Genomic DNA, 22692 nt, shown 5'->3' with positions numbered 1-22692 from the left:
CTTTCACGCAGAATTTCTCTCTCCTAACTACGCCTGACAAGTCAGAGGTCAGTATACTGTAGAACACAGGAAGTCCAAAGACCCAAAGCCTATTTACAAGCAGCCATACTTCAGAGAACTCATGAGGTGTACCTGAGGTGATAATCTCATCAACTTTTCTGCTGTAAAGCTGCAAAAAATGTGTTTCTAAAATACAAATTCCAGGTATTAGTTAGGACAAAAACTTCTTTTAAAAAGAAAATATTTCTTCTATCGTGTGCCCTTGCTATTATTTGCACTTAGGCTTGACAGTCAGGCACACTCATGTCTATCTGGCAACCTGCGCTTGCGTGTGTTTTGATCCAGGAGTGCAATAACCAGTTTAACCACTGGGTGTCAAACTTACATACTGCACCTTTAACTAGCACTATACAAATCCCATAAATAGCCAGCAGTAATAAATGACCAGAAGAAGATGAATTCTCCCTGTAATAAACCTTGCTTTTCAAGTTAAAACTTATTGTAAGCACAGGCCTGGTGGCAGATTCAGGACAGAGACAATACAGCGGTGAAATGTGACTTCCCCTATTTCACACAGAATTTCTCTCTCCTAACTACTCCTGACCAGTTAGAGGTCAGTACACTGTAGTGCACAGGAACTCCAAGGACCCAAAGCCTATTTACAAGCAGCCATACTTCAGAGAACTCTGGTGTATTGTGAAGATAACCTTGAGGGCAAAGTCTTACAGAGAATTTTCTTATTTGCATGTTATAAATTTCATTTATACCAAGTTCTGAAGAATCTGCCAAAAAAACCTTCAGTAAGTGTTCCAACACGAGTAACTTGTAATTCAGTATCTCTAGGCAATGTTCTTACAATCAGATTTCAATGAAAAAAGTGCAATGAGAAGGAGCAGCAGGGGAATAAGCCACAATCTATTGCACAAACTAGCTAACGCACCTCACCTTCTTGCTTAAAGCAATGCGTCCTGGCAGCAACATAATTGCTGTTGTTGGCATGTACCATTAACTCTCAGATTGTTCTTTAACTCAGCGTCTGGGTCTGATGGGCTGAGAAAGCTTGTTTACTTCTCATTCCCAAAATGTACCTGGTTGCTTTTCTGAAATAAAAGCAAGAAGCTTGCTGTTGTCTTTCCCAGAAACTCCAGTATGAAGTAAACCATGCCGTCAATCAAACTCAAAAGTAGTTTCTCTCTTCCTATTCCCAGTCAAAAACTTCTACAACTTCTCAAATAACCTTCAAATGTGAGTGAAGTAGCTTTTAACCAAGCGCATCTCTGAGCAGAGGAGACCAGTCATCTTGAAAAGGCCTAAAAGTGGGATGTATTTCTCCCTGTCTTTACGCTTTGTGATGTCTGGCGGTGTGCAGGCAAGGCAGCAGGGGGTGCAGGGCTGATGGCAGTGTCCCTCAGCAATGGCCCTCCTCCTGGAGCGAGAGCAGGCCGGGTCGCTGAGGAGTTCATAGAGGACTTGATCAAAGGAATCCCCTGAAGGAGCTCTACTGAAGAAGGCACACTTTCCTCCAACACTCATTTTGGTACTCCACTCAAATCTGGTAGGGGGTCTTATTGGTAGCTGACATTTAAAGTAACTGCCTTCCTACTTCTGTTACCAAAGCACTATGCACACGAAAAAAGAAGAGCGCTGATAGATCACTTTTGGTTTCCAAGGCTCACACCGTCAGAGAAAACCAAAGAGTTGAGAGTACTCTGAAAGAGCACAACTAATTTATAGCTGCACCAACAATAAACTTGTAGCTTGCTATTACTTTCATATAATTATGTATTCTTGAAACTGTCCAATTTTAAAATGCTTTAAAAAAAAACATGGCAGATTTATTGTACAGTGTATTTAAAAAAAAAAAAAACTGGAAATACAAATTACCAATATGATGCAATATAGTGCAGCTTTTGCTTGTATTTTCAGACAAACACCACCAAAAAGTGAAGTGATATAGGTCTTCACTGTTTTTCTAGCAATAAGAAGAGGAAAAAAATAGAGAAATTGTGTAATGAATTAAAGGTTTTTAGTAGAGCACAGTTACAGAACTCAAACACCAAATGTTGTATTACATTTAGTGTTTCTCCAAAAAGAGTCTAAACACTCGAATATCAATTGAAAACTGCACTTAAAAACAACAGGATTTGAATGTGGCAACAAATACAATGGCGGGCATTATATTAAATTCATGAATTTGCTCTAACACTGGTCAAGGTGCCATTTCTGCTTGGAGAAAGTTCACTCACATGCACGCACGCACGAGGTAGGCAGAAGAGCATCTTTGAACGCAAAACACGTCGAACCTTAGGGTGGATGGGTTACAGCTGCAAAATATCACACCGGGTGCCACTTTCCTGTCAGCTAAAAACAGAAAACTGAGGCTACAATTCGCAAAGACTCATCAAAATTGGACAAAAGAAGATTGTAAAAGATTGCCTGGTCTGATGAATCTCGATTTCTGCTGCAACATTCGAATGGTAGGGTCAAAAATTGGCATCAACAACATGAAAGCATGGATCCATCCTCCCTTGCATCAATGGCTTAGGCTGGTGGTGGTGGTGGTGTAATGATGTAGGGGATATTTTCTTGGCACGCTTTGGTACCCATTAGTACCAACTGAGTATCATGTCAATGTCACAGCCTACCTGAGTATTGCTGCTGACCATGTCCATCCCTTTGATCACAGTGTACCCATCTTCTGTCATAATCCGCAAATGATCTCAGACTGGTTTCTTGAACATGATAATGAGTTCAGTTCACTCTACTCAAATGGCCTCTAGAGTCATCAGATTTTAATCTAATAGAGCACCTTTGGGATGTGGAGGAACGCAAGATTCACATTATTAATGTGCAGCCAACAAATCTGCAGCAACTGCGTAACACTATCATGTCAATAGGGATCAAAATCTCTGAAAAATATTTCCAGTACCTTGCTGAATCTACCCCATAAAGAATTTAGGGAGTTCTAAAAGCAAAAGTGAGTCCAACCTGGTACTAGTACGGTGTACCTAATAAAGTGGCCGGTTATATATAGATATTTTATATATATTTCATTTTTCTTCGGCTTAGTCCTTTTATTAATCTGGGGTCGCCACAGCAGAATGAACGGTCAACTTATCCAGCATAAGTTTTGCGCAGTGGACGCCCTTCCAGCTGCAGCCTATCACTGGGAAACATCCATACACAAACAGACCCATACACTACGGTACATTTTTTTGCATACCCAATTCACCTGTACAACATGTCTTTAGACTTGTGGAGGACACCGGAGCACCCAGAGGAAACCTATACGAACACGAGGAGAACATGCAAACTCCACACAGAAATGCCAACTAAGACAGAATTTCGAACCTCTTTTCAAGGCTCGAACCAGAGTACTTCTTGCTGTGAGGCGAATGTGCTATCCACTACGCGACCGCATATAGTGCATGTTTGTTTATTTAAATGATAAACTAAACTTGCAGCAAAAAGAATGACATGCACTGCTGACAACACATAAAGCCTTATGATTCCATCATTTCACATTTGTTGTGGTTTATAACCTTGAGTAGAGTGTGTAACCATAGTGACAACAACAACAAATACTATGAATTGCATCTTTAATAATTTAACGGCTTATTCTTATTAGCAATTCGGCCAGCTGCGTTTCTCCTTTTAGAGTTGTCATGGGAAAAACATGTACAGTTATATAAACATACACACGTACAATAAAGTCCTCTAAATGCTAAACTGCTCTTCTGTTTCTGTATAAAACGAGTAAGCAGGCATTGTGCAGAAAAATGTGTGTGTGTGTGTTTTAAGTATATAGTGCGAGACGGGAAGGCTAAAAATCTATATATCCAAAGCAATATGTCACAGTGGCCAATCACGGTTAGCTCCTGTCACTGGTGTCATTGTGACACAGGTATTTAGAGCTTTCTAATTGGTCACAATGTGCAAAGACTTTGAGAGAGCCAAAATGACAACTGACAATAGATCCACTTGCGCTGTCAAGTTACACATCCACACACCGCCCACATCCTCTACCCAAGGTGCTTCACTTATACAGTGCTAAAAAAATGCTGTTTGAAACTCACAGCTACCTCTGGCTTCAAAAACGACACCATGCTGTCACAGCTGGCCAATCAGTGGCAAACGCAGCCTCTGTGAACTCTTCATTTGTTTAAGTAGGCGTGAGAAAAAGCAACAGGGGGCGTATGTGTGTAGCTGAGAGCGACCTTACTTTCTTTCTCTACTCCACATTGTCATTCTGTTTTCTTGGCCTGGGGTTTAGGACCCTCCCACATCTACCACAAAAACCAGAATGCCTCTTTGCTCCAATTAAAATTTCTCTGGCACAACTTCTCTGCAGTTATCTTTTCACTTTGTATCTGACTGAAGAAGACGCTTGCCAGTATCCTCCATTCATGCCGTGATCAATCCCAGCGAGCACACAAAAGTCCTGAAGGACCTCACAAGCACAAACTTGCCTTTAAACTCGCTCTTTTTCTCTCACGCCACACAAATACAGGCAGACAGCATTATACTATTGAGAGGATGTGCATGCAAGGCCCCTTTGAATAATGAATCTTTCCTTACAGGGAGGTCTGAGTTAGAGGAATCAAAAACTGTAACGGACCTTTAGAGGAACCAAGCCCTCAATAGGCAGCAACATTTCTTCCCCTGAGCTGTTTCAATGTCTAGGTGAGGAAGGTGTCTCTGGAGGTAGTCCGAGTTGATAAGGTGCTCGCTTAATTGGCACAAAGCAGGAAGGAGGACAGGAGCGGAGACGGGGGGCAGGGGTGAGGTTAAGGGGCCCCGATTCTCTTCCTGGCAGAGCTGATGGTACTACTGGGACCCCACACACACACACACACACACATAGGCTTTTGTTGAGCATTGTCACTGTGCTGCTTCATGAAGCAGGACAGTAAAGCATTTATACCGTGTCTCTCTCTCTCTCTTAAACACTCAAAACACAGAGGTCACAGAATAATGGCAATCATTCAAGTATACCAACATGCCCACTCGCTAAAGTATGCCTGCATTTACACACATTTGTACACCCACACACAGGCAATACAAACAGTAAGATCACTGCATAGACACACAAATAACACATAACGAGGATGTTGATTGACCCAAAAGGAACTTATATGAACGTGTATAGACATAGCTCTGGCGGTGCACAAAACTTGATTTTTGGTATGCAGTGTCACAAAAGATAATCTGAAATTCAATTAGGTTGAGAAAAATGAAAAGCCTGTGTGAATTAAAACAACAAAAACTGACTTAAACACACAGTGCAAACACACAGTGCATGGTGGATCTTTAGACCAAAAAAAACAAAACATCTTTTTGAAAGTTAACTGGAGTCAGCTAACCTTAGAGTCAATTAAAATGACAATTTTTGCCATGCATAGCTCATGGACCTCTTTGTGATGCTGTTGTTCAAATATCATATCTTTTGCGTGCACAAAACTGTTATGTCAAATGTAGGCCCACAGCTTGCGCACATATTTGGAGTGACGATTGTGCATACTCCAGGCCCACCCAGTTGAAAACATCTTAACAGAATGCTGCAACCGCACCTCGAATCATGTAACAAGAACTGACCTATTCCTAGAATATACACATTCAGGTAGACTAATTACCTCAGACAAACACAAAACACCCGAACACCCAGTGCTTTTATATTTTCTCCATAAATAAAACTTGTATCAGAACTGCAGCAATGCTTTATTACTTTATCATCCTCCGAGAAAACGCTCGATGGTCGCCGAGCAATGACAAGGTAGAATGCTGACGAAAGTGACGCACCTCATGCTTTCCACAAGCTTTAGGACGCAATATGTGATGGACAGGTCTGACAAATTACCTGGTTCTGCGATACATCAGCCTTCCAGTATCCAAAGTTATCTCCCACACCACAGATGTGGACTTTTTTTGGCATCAAGTCCTCTTGCGCTGAACTCATCTCCCCTGTTTATGCAGGCTATTTGTCATTAAGCTTCAAGTAGATATCGCAGCAGCCTGGAAACCTCCAAGTGGGAGGGATTACACCACAAATAGATCGGGTGACCTCTGAGTGGGAGGGACTTAAATCACAAGCAGGTTGGATTTAGGGTAGGGGTAGGTGTAGATTTTAATAAAACACAACAGGTTACTGTGGGGTGGGTTTAGGGTAGGGGTAGGTGTGGACATTTATAAAGCACAATATTGGGCTCAGTGTCATGTTCAAGACATTAAATAAATAAAAACTCCAGGTTTGTACAGCCCACGTGGAGCTCGAAAGCCCACCCACTTGGAGCTCAAGTCTCACCCACGTGGAGCTAGCTCCGACCTCTTTTTATACCCTTTCTCTTAAACGCAGTCTCCTGTTCTCGCACTCTGTTTGGGCGTGCTGCGTAAAGCCTGATTTATACTTCTGTGTCAAGTGACCAGCGTAACCCACGGCGCATGCAACGCGCGTGGCTGTGCATTTATACTTCTGCGCGCTGTCTCTGTTGGTCTGCATTAACACTTCCGAAACGCTAGTTGGCAGTGAGGTGTAAATCTTCCTCTGTGTCGAGTTTCTTCTCTGCTTTTTTGCATTTCCTGAACACTTCCAGGATGTACAAGTGGCTCAAACTCGCTCAGTTTGAGGCAGGAACCGGCGGACATGCAACAACTTTAACTATGAGGTAAACAAAACTATACATCCGGAGCTCCTTCATAGGACTCCACACTTGTAAACAATCGATCGCGCCATTCACGCGGCTCTCGGTCCCGCCCAGACTCGTCAGCGCTACCAAGCCGACCAATCACAGAGCTTACGATATGCGTTGTTGCGACGTGTAGTTACATTTTTTGAGAGGTGCACATCAGTGACGCCGATGGCCACGGCGAAGGGCAATAGCATACGCCGTCGTTTGACGCAGAAGTATAAATCAGCCTTTATGATTGGATCAAACACCATACCGCAGGACAATCATGCTGTAAGTTGATCTAGAAATCGTACATTTTCAAATATCGCAGTTTCAATACAATTTCATTTAATCGCACAGCCCTAATTTGGAAATGGTTCAATTCTACATCAGTTTCAAATGAATGACATTCAAATGTTATTAGTTATCTGTGTGTGTGTTTAGTTTTTTGTTGTTCAGTTCTACATCACAATGAAATAAAAGCTTTCCCTTCACCTCGTCCCCTCAAGCTAAACTTCTACAGTCTAAACTTAAATCAAATCAGTGTCAGGGGAGGGGAAAAATGACAGCTCTCCAATTGGGCAAGAGAGTCATCGATCACGACGGGCCGTGTCATTACTGTGACAGAGCTGCGCTCAGCAATTCAGCTCATATTCTGTTTGAGCAGAGTTCAGAGGGGGATGAGAAGCACATCGAGCGCCCGTTGCACAATACACCTGATTCTATACAGAAACACTCTCATCTCTCTCTGCCAGCTCTCCAATCAATGCCATTCAGCTTCAATCAATTCCTTTATACCCCATTCAATGGATGGGTTATTGGCATTACTCACAGTATAGACAAAAAGACAGTACGTATACGACGAACAACAGCAGGCTGCTCTTCATACCGTTACAAAGTCTTTTTTATGGTGCCAAGTCACTCTCATTATTTGAGATCCAGGCTGTCAGCGAGACTCAAAAATTTGAAGCAAGATCTAAGAACAGACAGGCTGTCGATGACAAAGGTCAACAAGCACACACAATGATGCAATCTCGATCGAGCAAACAATATCAAATCAAGATAGTTTTACTCAGACATCAGATAATCTCCCTGAACTCTGTGTCTCTCTTATAAAACGCAGAGCGCAGACGAGCACATAGGTGAGTGTTAATGGGAAGCCGGCTGCATATTCACACTGACGGAGGAGTGCAAGAGGACGACATCAAAGACTCGGGAAGAGCTTGTATTCTCTGGGGAGATCCGGCCCATAACCTGCCCTGTAAGTGTGCAAGTGTTTTCGGCAGCATTCGCTTGGAGGAGACACATAAAAGCTCTTCTTGGTTCTGGGGTCAATTACATTTCAATTTGACCAGCTCAAGAGGTGCGCTGAGGCTCAGTACACAATTCAAACACACGCATACTAAGCAGATTTGCAGAAAAGCCTAGTCTGACTTCAGTCACTGTGAGGGTTGTGTAGAGCTCAATGGCAGAAAACACGAGTTAGTTTTATTCACTGTAGTGAAATTAAGACTGTTACCATGCCGACAAGCCATTCAGAAGCAAGAGGTGAGGATTGTTTTGATATGGGGTGTTAATGAATAATGATGATAAATTTGATAAATTTGAGTGATGTACAAGGTTCACACAATTACTTCTACATCAGATGCGTATGAAGAAAATCAGTGTGCCAGAAGTCTCGAGGTTGAGATGAGATGAAAAAAAAAAAAAAAACAGCAACATTTAACAGCATATATCAGATTTGGTCTGTTGATATTTTATTTACACCATCTGAAAAGAATATTTTTAATAAATACATATTTTTTTATACCACATATACTGACTCTCAGAACCAACATATATAAATATCATTAAGTTATCCATACCTGTATCTTGAAACTTGGGCTACAAGATTAATTGAAAAAAAAACACGATTTGTTGTATATTTGTTGCTCAGCAACATGGACATTTCCAAATGGCGTTAAAAGTGTCACATACTATATTTATAGGGTATAATTCACCCAAAATTATAATCTTAATGTAATGATGTATTCGCAGCCGCGAAATCACACATGAGCTGAGGCACTATTTGTTTACTACCGATAGGACACGTGTGTGTCTGCATAGGCCATTTCAATGTGGTGCTGCCATTGGCCCATGAACATTTCCTGCCTGTTATCAAACTATTTCATAACTGTATCAAGAGGCTATTCAATCTTAACTTAACGTTAAAACAGGCATCATAACACTATTTATCAATATGTGGCTCTTTTTGGATTCTTGGATGCTACAGAAATGAAAAATATAAAACAGGAATTATGTTGGGACCATTGTTTTTGTTTACAAAAAGCTCACAGAGTGATCATTTGGGAGCCGCCCGGAAAATATGATTTGCATGCATGTATTTTTTTTGTTCTCAAAGTGACGGCAGTCATAAGAGCTGCACTCGGCAGTGAAAGTGAAACCATAAACATAATTTCAATGATTATATCACATTTTAAAGTTATGATTACGACAAGCATTTGATGTTTTTCTTTCATAGTGAACACAAAGTGTTGTGCATGAAAGTAAATATTTACTGGGTCAGTATCACAACCCTAGCCTATATAATGCTGAATATAATGCAAGAGGGATTCTGATAATGACAAATGTCTGATTTAGAATTATGAATAGTTATGAATATGTTATGAATATATTCACTTTGCTGTGAATAAACCAGGACATATTTAAAGTCTGTTAAAATCCACTATTCAAAGTCTTTACAAAATTTAGCATTTTAACCAACAGTAGACCTGCACATAGGCTAAATATCCATATTGTCATTTTACCAAATGTTTAAGAACAATAATATTAGTCTACTCATAATAATCTTTATTTTAAATCTACAGAATTGCAAGAAATCGTGATCTTGATTTTAAGCAAAAGAATCGTGCAGCCCTACTTAAAACATATTATGCAATCCTACAAAGCAGCAATCTCAATGTTATTTCAGTGAGAGTTCAAAAAGCAAACAACAAAACCAGTTCTTACTTTGTGCAGCTGCAGCTGGTCATAAGAGAGCTTGATAAATCGGTCAGTGTTAGTTGACTTGTCCTGGGTGGAAGTGTGTGAACCTCAGCTTGTGTTCAGACACCTGTAATGAGGACAGAGAGGACATGTGGTGAAGGTTTGATAGATGACTCCAGCTCAGTTGCGTCACTTTTGCAGTCAATATTTGCACTCTCTCATTTGTGAGGAGTCTCGGTCTCAGATGATCCACTCTTCTCTCCTAGACTATAATCTAAACACAACTGAAGTGATTTGTGGGTGCGCTGATGTACATGTATTGAGAAACCATAGAGATGAGAGCCCACCCCTTGACCAATTACAGACCAGCACATATACGAAAACACAGATAGAGAGAAAAACTGTTTAAAAACCCTGCAAAAATTGGTGAAAATAAAGGCCTTCAATAAACTCTCTGAAGGGAGATTTGATCTCAGACATTGAATACTGCCAAAGGCAATGACTAAGCCATGTACATACATATTTTAATTGACTAGGTGGTAGACTGTCTGTCAGTCCTAGAAAAGTCCACTAGTCTCTAAATCAGACCTGGGTATTTTATGGCCCTTGGCCACATGCAGCCTAAACGAAGTATTTCGTTGATTTAGGTTCAACTGCAAACGGGGCAGTGCAATGTGCAGGTCTGATATAGCGAGTAGGGATGCAGCGATTCATAGAGAGCCGGTTAAAAATCTATTCAAATATGTGACGATAGAAATATTGAACGAATCACGATACAATTTTGAACATAGGAGGCGCTGTGTTTACCTGCATATCAGTGGTGAGCAAGAGTTGGGGCGGCAAAGTGAAATGACAGCGGTGAAGTGCACCAGGCAAAACAAACTGTGTGCAAATACTGCAAAGAGATGTTTACTTACAGTAACAGAACAACAAATACAATGCACATAAACCGTCAGCACAGTAAAAAGCTACTGTCACGGACATCTATATGCAAAAAATGCTATTAATAAGCCAAACCATGCGGACTGGATTAGCAGCTCCACTTGCTCAGACGAGTGCTACAGAGATCACATGGTGCATCAGTGTTTTTATAGTGAAAGTGTGAAGATGTTTTTTAGCCTGTTCTGTTACAGATCCAGGTATCAGAGTATTTTCACCCTCTACTTTTCAAATTAGTTTATGCACATTATATTAATTTGCTTATTATTATTGAATATTTAAAAATGTTTAAGATTATCTCTTCTTACGTGATCAGACTGATACTTATACTCATTAATTATACAAGTAATTATTCACCTTCATAATTATGTTTAACTCCAGACTCTATCCTACAATATAATTTGTCATTTTATAATCAGTATTTTATGCCAGTGGTCAGTGCCCTGGACCAGAGGGGTCCATTGACCACCTCTGTACACACTGCTCTCTGGTTTAAGAAAGGCTTTCCTCTCTAAACCAGCCTTCTCAGAGCCCATTGAAAGAGTCTTTTTCAGCAGGGGACACTGTAAATGTGCAAAGACCATAACTTATGCAAGAAAACAGAGATATGCTGATATTCTTTTTAAAAATATGCCAAATCCCAGCACAGTCACAGTTTTAATTTGTTTCTATCAATGAGTCTTCTTTAGTTGTAGTGCATTATTATTTTTTATTTTTTTGGAATTTGTTTTTAAAATAGCATTTTAGTTATGGCAGAAAATAAATATTTTTTGCAAAAAAATGTGCAGCATTTAAGAAAAAAAATTAAAGGGCTGTTTGTTTCAAATAATCTTTTGGTCAAAAATCGTAACTAATTCGTAAATCGTGATATTAGTATTGTTAATTGTATGGAATCGTGAGTCAGGTAAATCGTTACATCCCTAATAGCGAGTCAACGTAAGAAGCAGTTCACATACCCTGTCAAATATTTTGTGAGCTCAAGTTTGTTATTTCTAATGGAGATGTGTGATTTGTGAGTGCAAATAGGAAGCAACACACTCACATTTTCCAGGCGCAGTAAGTTGAAAACATCTCAACATTTCAGAGTTTAGCGGGTGCACTAAAAGTACAAGTACCAACCAGGCAGCTACAAACTTTGCATGAAATATACACATAAATAAAAGTAGACTTATTATCTCAGACAAACGATTTAGATGCAGATTCTCTCTTGGTGATTAACATTTGTGTGATGTGGTTACTACTTCACTTATCCACCTCTGATATTCAATCTCACTTCAGTGCACTCATCCAAGCCCAACACAGGTTAGATTTCTCTCACTGAACATAAAAATAAATAAAACGTACTAAAGGTGAAACATTCAAACAAACAACCCTGTGGCATTTTCATAAGTTGACTTTTTCATATGAAGTTGATATTGTTATGCTACTCTTTAAAATACACACTTCTATTGTGGAAAGTTGAACTTTTTTGAAACTTGCTTTTCTGAATGTTAACTAAATCGTGATATATTTGTGTGCTCTGCATTTTATTGTCTCAATGTTTTAAATACTGTTTATTTACATATTAACAGTATTTTATCACCTCTAAAAAACTTCTTCAGTGTCGAATGTGTCCCCTTATAGAAATTAATTGCCCACCTCTGCTCTAAATAGATCCATTTCAGTGAGATTAAAACATTGGTGAGCATTTCATAGAATAAAAGAATGGAATAAATAGATGTAATCATGGTAAAATTAGAAATACTTCATACATCACTACTTAATAAAATTAAATATAATTATTAAATCAATTAAAGAGTCCCTATTATGCATCAAAAATGTTTTGGTTTTTGGGGTCTTCAGTAACAGGCTGATATGCATGCAAGGTAAAAAAAAAAAAAAAAAAAACACTTTTATTGTCTCATAATATGCATTTATTGAGACATAATTGTCCTAATGACTCAATGATTCATTTAGTGATTCATTTGTTAACAAACCCCTTCTCAGTGCAATGCTAATTTGCACTGATTGGCTTGATGACCCAATCTGTTGTGATTGTTCAACTGCATTCAGCAGGAGAGAGCCAGAGTGCATGCAGAGTAAGAGCCCAATGCAGGAGTGCATTAATGCAAAGCAGTTAAACACCACCATAATGCTCTATTCTTAACCGTAAGTAAAAACAAAGACACACAGTCAGTATTAACCCACACAGATGCAAAAGCTGAACTACTTTTAAACTTGACCACCACATGTAGGAACAGCTGACGGTGGCCATAGCATTGACAAACGGCAGGGGATTGTGATGCATTTAAAATCGTAAAGAAAGTGTTTTCAACATGTTTTTGGACGTGATATGAGACTATAAAGAGTTAATCAGATACTGTACAAGCCACGTGGAATGATTACAAGTAACGAAACATAATTAAATGCATATTTTGCTAGAGAAGAGAAACAAGGAGCCAAACATTTTAATCACAATTATTTACAAGTATGAACTGGAGAAAGTCACTGATTCATGAACTGCGTACTGTGAACTGATAAAGTTCCTTAAAGTTTAGCTCAGACAAACTCCCATACAGATATGGCTACTGAGAATGCGCAAGCGATTTAAAGAAATGGCGCATGTATTGTCTCCGCGGTAAAGCAGAACATGGTCTAACACAAGAAATACATGGCCAACAGGGGGCAGTTATGTAACATAGTAAGCACACTGAACTGATATACTGTAGCAGCCAGAGCATGTGAGCTAAGTGTGAAAAGCGGCACTCTTTCTTGTGCTTTTTTTCCTTTCAGTACAGTTTTTAAATAAGAATTTAATAGGCCTAAGTGATCAAATGTGTATCTTTTCAGCCTATTTATTTAGGCAGCTGTGTGTGTTATCTTATTCTATATAGTTTAACTGACTGTTAGCCTATTTTAAACTAGAAGCTCTCAACATAATTTGAAAATTCGCTTCCACGACCACATCTTATTAATGCATATCCTTGTTTTAATTAAAGTTGTGCTTTAATAATTGATTATGAAATGAAATAAATTCATGACTGCGCGTTAAGAAATGCGCATTCTCAGCAGCCATATCTGTACATCAATAGTATTTTCTGATAATTCATTTAACAAATGGCCAACAAATCCTGTCGCAGGGTAGATTAATGCATAATCACCAGAAAGTATACTCATCTTCAGTCATGATTAGTCCCACACACACCCGCACTCTGCTAGTGTTTGAAGCGAAAGGTGCGTTCACGATAACCAAATCTGGCATTTTATACTTGGTTTTGTCACGTCGACACAAACATGCAAAAGATCTGGAAGAACGATAAATCATTTAAATTCGATCAGTTGAGTCTTTTGTTTGAAAAAACAACAACAATATTTTTAAACAGGATGCACTTTGAGATTTAAACATCAGCTAGATGTTTTTATTCCCTGCCTGTTGGTTCACTCACACTGTATGGTAGGTCATTTAAAAAAAACAAAAAAACAATAGAGGCTCTATAATTAATATTAATTTTAAAAGTTTAAAGAAATTATGATACCAGAGACATAACAGTAACATTTTCGGGGCAAAATGATATCAACTGTCCTGTAAATGATGTAATAAGTCAAACAGTAGGGGATTTCATATTATTTATTTATTTTTATTTTTAATTTTTTTAAACACTTTTATTGTTTCAGAAAGGTGTGATACATTCATACTGTATTAGTAACCAAATACCAATCAAAGAACTCCCGCCCCATCCCAACGTTCAAAATAAAAATTAAAAATTATAAAAAGAAAGGAATAGAATAAAAAAAAATGCATTCTCATGCGAGGAAAGTAATACAAAAACAAATAAATAGAAAATAAAAATTAACTAAAATAAACTTAAAGATAAAAATAAAAAGGGCAATTTTGTTAAAAAATTAAAAATATATAAAAAATAAATACCATTAAAACATTGACATTTCAACATATAATGTACATTCCAGTGAAAGTATATTAAAGTTAGTCATTACAAACACAGTGTATTTTAACAGTCACATTGTTTGGGATTACTAAACAGTCAGTCCACTGTTATTTAAAAAAATGAAGGAAGAAGTCCCAAATCTTGTAGAATATGTGCATTTGTTGTTTGATTGAATAAGTCAACCTTTCCATTGCTATACAGGAAGACATTTCCTTAATCCAGAGTGACAAAGATGGAGCATGAGTACTTTTCCAGTGAATGGCAATCAGGCGCTTCGCATGTAATAGACACAGATTTATAAACTTCTGTTCATATGACTTTAGCGATAAGGCAGGTGGGAAAAGACCAAGGATACAGATTTTAGGGCAAACAGGGATTTCTTTACCAATAGTTTTAGAGATTACACCAATTATTTCTTTCCAAAAGAATTGCAAGTGCTCCCATTGCCAAACACAATGGAACAGTGTGCCCTTGTAAGTCAAACATTTTCCACAAATGTCCAGAATATTTCTATTAAATTTATTTTACATTTCAAGTGTTATATATGTTCTCATTACCCAATTATATTGGACTAATTTAAAACGGGTATTGATTGATAATGTTTGCGCTTGAAGACAACTTTCTTCCCATTCATTTTCTGTAATATCTATTTGAAAGTCTTCAATCCAAGCCAGTCTTTCATTTTATTTATGAAAAATATATTATTTTCTCTTTTCTTTTGATTTTGGATAATGAATAATGCATTCTGACAAACAGCCAAGAGCAAGCGCCACACCATAAAGAATCTGCAACAAATGACTGTCCTTTAATCTCTCCACAACACCTGTGGATTCTGCATAATGGCGGATCATTGCTCACAGCAAGAGATCTGAGCTCTGATAGGGATCATCTTAAATCTGTTTAAAGTGCTGAGTTTGTAAACAAGCAGGGCTTTGATGGCTGTGGAAACGGAGCTTTAAGACGGCCAACATTTCTCTTAGAGTAAAACAAGTCAAGCTCACTAATAAGCGAGTTAGATCACTAGTCCACCATCCTGATGCATAAACACACGCAAACACATGAAATTCTTTCACATCTGCTGGAACCAAAAAGAAGAAACACATCCCTGAAGGAGAAGATAGATTTACAGTCAGATCTGGCCTCCGAAAATAAGACCGTATCATGGCGATCTTCACAACAACCAGCATGCATCTGCTGTCTGAGAACGGATTTGTGTTGGAGCTTTATTCTTTGGCTGGTAATGCACGACAGGAGGCTGAGAGAGAAAACAGGGACGCGTGGAGAGAGCAATACTGAGAAAGAGAGAGAAAGGAGGACGGGCAGAAAAGACAACAGAGGAAGTACACAGGAAGGAGCCTTTGTTCTGATGCAGATTGAGAGTTTAATGTTTAATGGATCTCAGAAAGACGCAGAAGATCCCTCAGAGGACCAACAGAGGAAGCCTTAACCAGACGTCACCTAATAAAACGCTTGCACATGGGAGTAGAAATGGCTCTCAATGTCGACTAGCCATCTAGCAACTGCCTCCAAGATTAGATGATTTAAATTTGTCATTTCTTTGAGCTGTTTTTAGAGCCTGTGCTTTAATTAGCATGCTAGCAGCGTGTTGTATTGTTGCACTTAAAAACCCTCTTAGAAATGTTGCATCTTTAAAGCGCCATCTCTACAGCCATAAACATTCAGGCTGACTGTCCTTGGTTGTTGGGTTGCATCGCACGTTGCTCAAGCATTCTGCGCAAAACAAAGCGCTGAAGAAGTTTAAAATGATCTGACTTTCAAAATGTGGCACAAAACCACTTTTATTTGGTATGCTGTTGTACATAATGCCTTGCTTTCGCCTGGTACCGCCATCTGTTTCAGTTATCCAATCACAATTGGTCATCAGAGAAGCATTACAATTTCCACCTGTTATTGACATGCATTCAAATGTGTCTCTTGTGACCACTTGTGTTTGAAATTCGTTGAAACCTTACCCTCTTATTCCGTCATGCTCCACATCACTTTCACAGAAGCAACAAACCCATGTCACACTGCTTAAAAGCAAGCGAGCTGGAAAGCAAGAGGATAAAATGGATGTGGAGGGCAACTTCGACTGAAATTCTTGTGTTTTGGTGCAAAGCAGTGAAGTATGAATACCTTGTTTTGCTATGCTCTCTTCTGTCCAATAGGGCTGGCACGATATATCTTTTCAGCATCTATATTACAATGTGCACATCTGCAATAATCATATCAAAGGATCTTCAATGTCAGGGATTACTGTTGACCAAGAGCTTGTGGATTAAACGCAAAGTTTAATCTATTTGGAATTAAGGTTGATCATTTGCATTGCTTTTTTCTGTGAGTTTAAAACATTGAGACACAAGAAATGATAACCGTTTTAGCTTTAACAAAGATTAATTACATAGTGAAGACTTGTATAAAAATTGATGGAGTTATTCAATCCATTTGGTGAAAAAAAATTAAGTCAGAGTTATTAAACCCCCTTTTATTTATTTATTTTTAATTATTTATTTATTTTTTTAAATATTTCCCAAATGATGTTTAGCAGAGCAAGGAAATTTTCACAGTATGTCTGATAATATATTTTTTTTCTGGAGAAAATCTTTTTTTTTCCGGCTAGAATAAAATCAGTTAAAAAAATTTTAAAATCATTTTAAGGTCAAAATTATTAGACGCTTTAAGCTATTTTTTTTTCGATGGTCTACAGAACAAACACAATAACTTGCCTAATTACCCTAACCTGCCTAGGTAACCTAATTAACGTAGTTAAGCCTTTAATTGTCACTTTAAGCTGTATAGAAGTGTCTTGAAAAATATCTAGTATTATTATATTATTTACTGTCATCACGGCAAAGATAAAATAAATCAGTTATTAGAAATGAGAACTATTATGTTTTTAGAAAAGTGTTTAAAAAAATTCTCTCCATTAAACAGAAATTAGAGAAAAAATAAACAGGGGGCTATTAATTCTGACTTCAACTGTATATTTCCTATTGCATTAATTTTCACATAAAAACTAAAAACAAAGTAATTTTATGCAACCCTAATGTCTAGGGCTGGGTGATTAATCGAAAAATAATCAATATCAACATTCAGAATATTCATAATCTAATTTTCCCATAATTATTTTCCCCACTGTGTGGTGAAGTCACGTAACCCCACTCTGTTGAGGCTGAATTGTACTGATTTCTATCGAGAGCACGCGTATGGTCCAGCGCAGCCATCGCATGGTCGCATACCAACACACCTCTCAGAAATGTAACTACACATTGTGAAGACACGTAGCGCAAGCTCTGCGATTGGTCGGTGTGGTAGCTTTGACACGTGTGGGCAGCGCGGAGAGCCACGGAGGATCTTTTTTGTGTTTACCTTATGAATAATGCTGTTGCACGCCCGCCCATCTGTTCCCACCCTTAAATGAGTGAGTTTTAGCAACTCGTACATTAAGGTATCTTTCAGATAAATGAAGAAACAACACAGAGGAACCTAAAAACAATGAAAATATTATTTACAAAAAAATAGTTGTTTACAGAAGACGCAAGAAATGCACGTCAACATATTATTTAGAGGATAAGCAAAAGTTGATTTATTTAGAAGAGATAGTGCTTATTTTCTTTTTAATTTTATTATGAAAAACTTTAAAATATATGATTTTGTTTTCCAAAAGTCTATTTACCTTTTTATAAGTTTTAGGAAATGTGTGTTTTAATGTCGGTTGTTCAACGTTGATGTTCAATAAATAATCACAAACAGTAGAAATCTCTTACATGTAATATGTGAGCGTATTTACTGTACAAAACTTGTCAGTGAACTACGAAGTCAAAATATTTATATCGAGCTTTTGATTTTAGGCCAAATCGCCCTAAGGTCCAATAATCACCAAGTGTAATTTAACAAGGGTGGTCTTTTGCATCAGTCAGAATGCATTTAGCCAAGCAATCTGGATTAATTCCATCGAGGGATGCCAGTGACCCAACCGCAAACAACGCAACATTAAAATCCAACAATTACAAACATAATCTGCACAGTTAAACATCTCGTCTCTCCATCTCTTGCACACACATAAAACAACCTCTGCACAGTGTCAAGGTCTCAGCATGTGAGCCATGCTCCACTCTCCACTGACTAATTCAATATTGATAAAGAAACTAAACAAAGCATTGCTATCAGCGCAAGAGGACTCTCAGAACCAACAGTGTAAAATCTCCCAATTCTACCCTCGCTGTTTCTCATTCCCGTTTTTTTCACTCTGCAGTCCTTGGCCTTCTGAAATTATATTCAACAGACTTCAGCTACTTTCAGATAATTGTAAGACTGCAGTAAATTACAAAATGAAGGGGAAATTCACTAAACAATGTCCACATTTTACCCTCACCGATCAAAAAAAAACTAATAACAAAAGAAGTTAGTTTGCTTAAATAAAGTTGGCGTGTTTGGTAACACTCAGCAGGGCTAAAACGTTCTGTATCGTGACATTTACTAGATAATTTATGATCATCTCAGTCTCTAAGAAAGACTTATTAATTTTTCCTTCTATATTGCAGTAAATATTGTTTCTTAATTTTGTGTGAAGGCAGCACAATAAATAATTCCGTGACATATGATTATGTTTTACGACTAGGAATAATCAATTTTCCATTACAGTTATAAAATTAGCTTATTTCTCCATTAAGTTAATTGGAACTAGGGAGGAAGTGTTTATTTAATTAACAAAAATACAGATTAAAAATAATATATATATATTTTGTTTCATTAGATTTAGGTATGAAACTAGACAATCAGAAAACAACTGTGTGGCAGTTTTCATATATGTTATTACAGTATATACTGTAATTTTACATAATCTGAACTTCTTACTTTAACAGAATGACAGCAAGTGAATTTCTTGAGTTAATTTTAAGTAATTTTCGATTGGATTATTTTCTGAATGCACATTAAGGTCAAATGAGCTCTCCACATAAGTGAAAAGGCCAATTCAAGATAAGATAAATCAATCTGAGAGATAGAAGCAATAATTAGGAGTGGGCAAATGAACAGTTTGAAATATTTTGAGGAAAAAAGAAGACAATGGTGATCTCATAAAAAGTCTTGGACATCTATTGGAAAGCAACAGTGATGGCTGATCTCTTTGGTAAAGAACAATACCTTTACAACATCTAAGTCAAGTGAAGAACTCTCTCACAGTAGGCAGGCATTGTCAAAGTTTACTTCAATAGATGATTTCACAAGAGCAAATACAGAGGGTTTACCTCACAGTGTAAAATGTAAAGGAAAGGCCAGATTAGTTCTGGAAAAACCTTTTATGGACAGAAACTAAAACCAACTTGTACCAGAATGGCGAAAGAAAAAAAGTGTGGAGGATGCTCGGAACTGATGGACAATGACACAAAACACACCACAAAAGCAACACGGGAGTTTTTGAAGATACAGATTCGGAAGTGAAATATTCTACAATGGCAGAGTCGGCTAATCTCAGGTTCTCAAGCTGGATTTAAGGCAAAGAGACCCAAAAACAAAACAACGACTGTAGACAGCTGCAAAGACAGAGCTGGCAAAGCATCAGAAATGCAGAAACACAGTCTTTGGTGATGTCCATGGGTTTCAGACTTCAGATATTCAATGCCTAGTGCTTACAATGGTTTTGCAAAAAATACAAACCCTGAACATCTTATTTATGATTATATTTATTTGTCCCAGAATGTTTTAGCCCCTTAAAATATGGTGCAAAATTGGTCGCAATTAGTTAAACTCCTTGAATTAAAGATTTAGGTCTGCACTTGAAGTTCATCATGAATTCCCAATTTTAAATGTTGTGTAGCTTTGTGCTTATCTCAGAGAAGAAGCTACATGTACTGTGTGTTAAAAATCTGAAAACTCAGAAGGAGTGAATTTTGATGCTAATATTCTCATGAATGAGCAAGTAAAAAAAAAAACAGGTCAAAACTGGTTGGTTTAATAATATTGTTTCAGTTTTTTTTTTCTCCACCACCTCTAAGCCTTGGCACATTCTGTGTCAGAACAGTCTATAGTTCGTGCAGGGTGTTAATTGATTGGTTAAAATCCCTTAGCTAGTAGACAGAGTGCTGATTGGCTAAGTGTTTGACAGTAATAGGAGACCCTTAAGTCAGCTTGTAACAGCTCTGCATAGTCAGGCAGGAACAGAACAAACTCCATCTACCCCCATATTATGCAGTTTCCCACTGGCTGCCAGATTACACATGCAAACGCACACAGAAGCCTACAGAGGTTTAAAACGACCTTTCAAAAAAAACGCAGCTTTCATTTCTCCATCACTGCACCATCATGCCAGCAGCAACAGCGGTGGACATATACAGACTGTATATGTCAAGTGGCCAGGATGCCATGTGTAACAGCGTATGGATTGCTATGACTCATTGTTGGCAGGAACTGGTAATGTCAACACTGGTCCATGTGCATTGACAATAGGGCTGCGCAGTTCATTAAAAGTGATTTCATGTGCATTTTGGCAGTAAAGCTGGCTCTGTAATTAGCAGTAAATCTCCAGAAGCTGCTTTAAGATGAAGCGGTTTTGTTATTGTAGAGTACAGTCATAGACTGTAGTTCACTGTCAAGCTATGCAAATAATTAAATCTTTTACAGGCGATTTGACCGGTGTGATCATAAAATCAATGAGATTTGACAGCTGTTTGCGTCACTTTTCAGTGAACTATGGCTCTGCATTTCTGCTGATATGAAAGCAAGTGATAGTACAACATTTAATAATCACCCACCCCTAGTTTTTCACGATTTTTTGCCATAAAAATTACTAATCTTTGCGGTGGTAATTCATAAAAATTTGTGGACAATGTTGCGATAAATAATATGTAAATATATTTAAAAAAAAAGATTTATACACATATATGTCAGGTGTGAAATTTGACACAAATCACAAAAATAAAGCTTCTTTATTTTGGTTTCTTGTTAAGATCTAAAATGGAAGGGATTAAGCCAAAGGAAGGTTGTATAACTCTTATTTTTATCCACGATCTTACTTTCGCTCTTATTTCACTCTCCGGAGCATCTGACATCATGTACTTCACTCAGGACTCGCATTAGGGCAGTTTAAAAAACTCGTCAATGGCAGGGAAGAGTTTTCTCTCATTAACTGCAGGAATAGAGTTCAATTAATAATCGATTTGACGCACATCATAACACCAGCCTTTCACGTAAAGCACACATAATGTACTTCAATTGAGTCACATCCAGCGGCCGTCCTCCATGAACCAATCTCCATCAATGTAAACTGCTTGCTTTTCTGTCTGTTTCATTGCTCTGTTTGTTAAATGTTTGCTCCCACTTTCTTTAGCAGTCTGAACTGTCAAACGCACAAAACTTCAAATTTGCGCCACAGGATGTCTAATCCCATCTTTGCATTGACTTGACACAGGCTGCAAAACAATTACCCCCTTCTATGTAATGTAATGATTGTGATGGCGCAGGTAAGACATTCAAGTACATCACATGCGCTGCGTATGTAACGTCTCTAAGTTATGTAAAATAATTAATTGCAAACTGAAATAAATATAATTTGATTGTATGGTTTAGAATCGGATGTTTTATGAGATTATTTACAATTTTTTGCCATTATTTTGCGTCTAAATTAGAAAATCAAAATCATGAAAAACTAAGGGGTCTAAATAATGGTTTTACTCAAATACTCAGTCAAGTGTTTGAATAAATAATTCTTTAAGATGATTTCGTACTTGTGTGTTTATTAGTCTTTGAATCAATAAGCAGTTAATCCACTGCTCTTGATTTCTTGGATCTCTTCTTTGCAGTTTGTTTGCAATTTTATTGTGAGAGCGCCCTCTGGCCCGCTGAAGGAGATTTACTATTGGTCACAGAGCCATATTTCCCGGTAAGATGTGCATGAGATTCACAGCTTTTGCTGAATAGTGATCTCAATTTCATTTTAATTAATCATGCAGCCCTAATTGATGGGAGAAAGCTAAAAAAAAAGATCAGACTGAAGACTGCGGAGGGTTGTGCTTCTGTGGCAACTCTCAGAATCATAAGCATAACACAAATAAAACATGAGTGGAGGGTGGAGCAATGCAATAAGTGAAATACCCTTTTAAGATGCTGCAATCCCACTGACATTTCGAAAGGCAAAGCGCTGCTTCCAATTTGTGGGCTGAGAGCGGTACCAAACAGGG

The 22692-nt window shown here is 37.9% G+C and overlaps 1 protein-coding gene across 17 annotated transcripts in view; it reads right to left on the bottom strand.

Moving 5' to 3' along the window:
- The window catches only part of ndst2a (N-deacetylase/N-sulfotransferase (heparan glucosaminyl) 2a), a 200479-nt gene that overhangs the window by 51433 nt on the left and 126354 nt on the right, over positions 1-22692 (bottom strand). For 13 of the 17 annotated variants that reach the window (XR_012389283.1, XR_012389282.1, XR_012389285.1 and 10 more), the window contains one exon: positions 9675-9777. The gene's annotated coding sequence lies outside the window, so the exon portion shown is untranslated. Of the gene's footprint in view, positions 1-9674; positions 9778-16488; positions 16565-16651; positions 16731-22692 lie in introns of all 17 variants that reach the window. The other 4 variants (XM_073920848.1, XM_073920847.1, XM_073920844.1 and 1 more) reach the window with 1 other exon arrangement.

This window comes from Danio rerio, chromosome 13 (genome assembly GCF_049306965.1).
Source record: "Danio rerio strain Tuebingen ecotype United States chromosome 13, GRCz12tu, whole genome shotgun sequence".
In the NCBI taxonomy this organism is placed as follows: Eukaryota; Metazoa; Chordata; class Actinopteri; order Cypriniformes; family Danionidae; genus Danio; species Danio rerio.
This window is presented reverse-complemented; position numbering and strand designations above follow the sequence as displayed.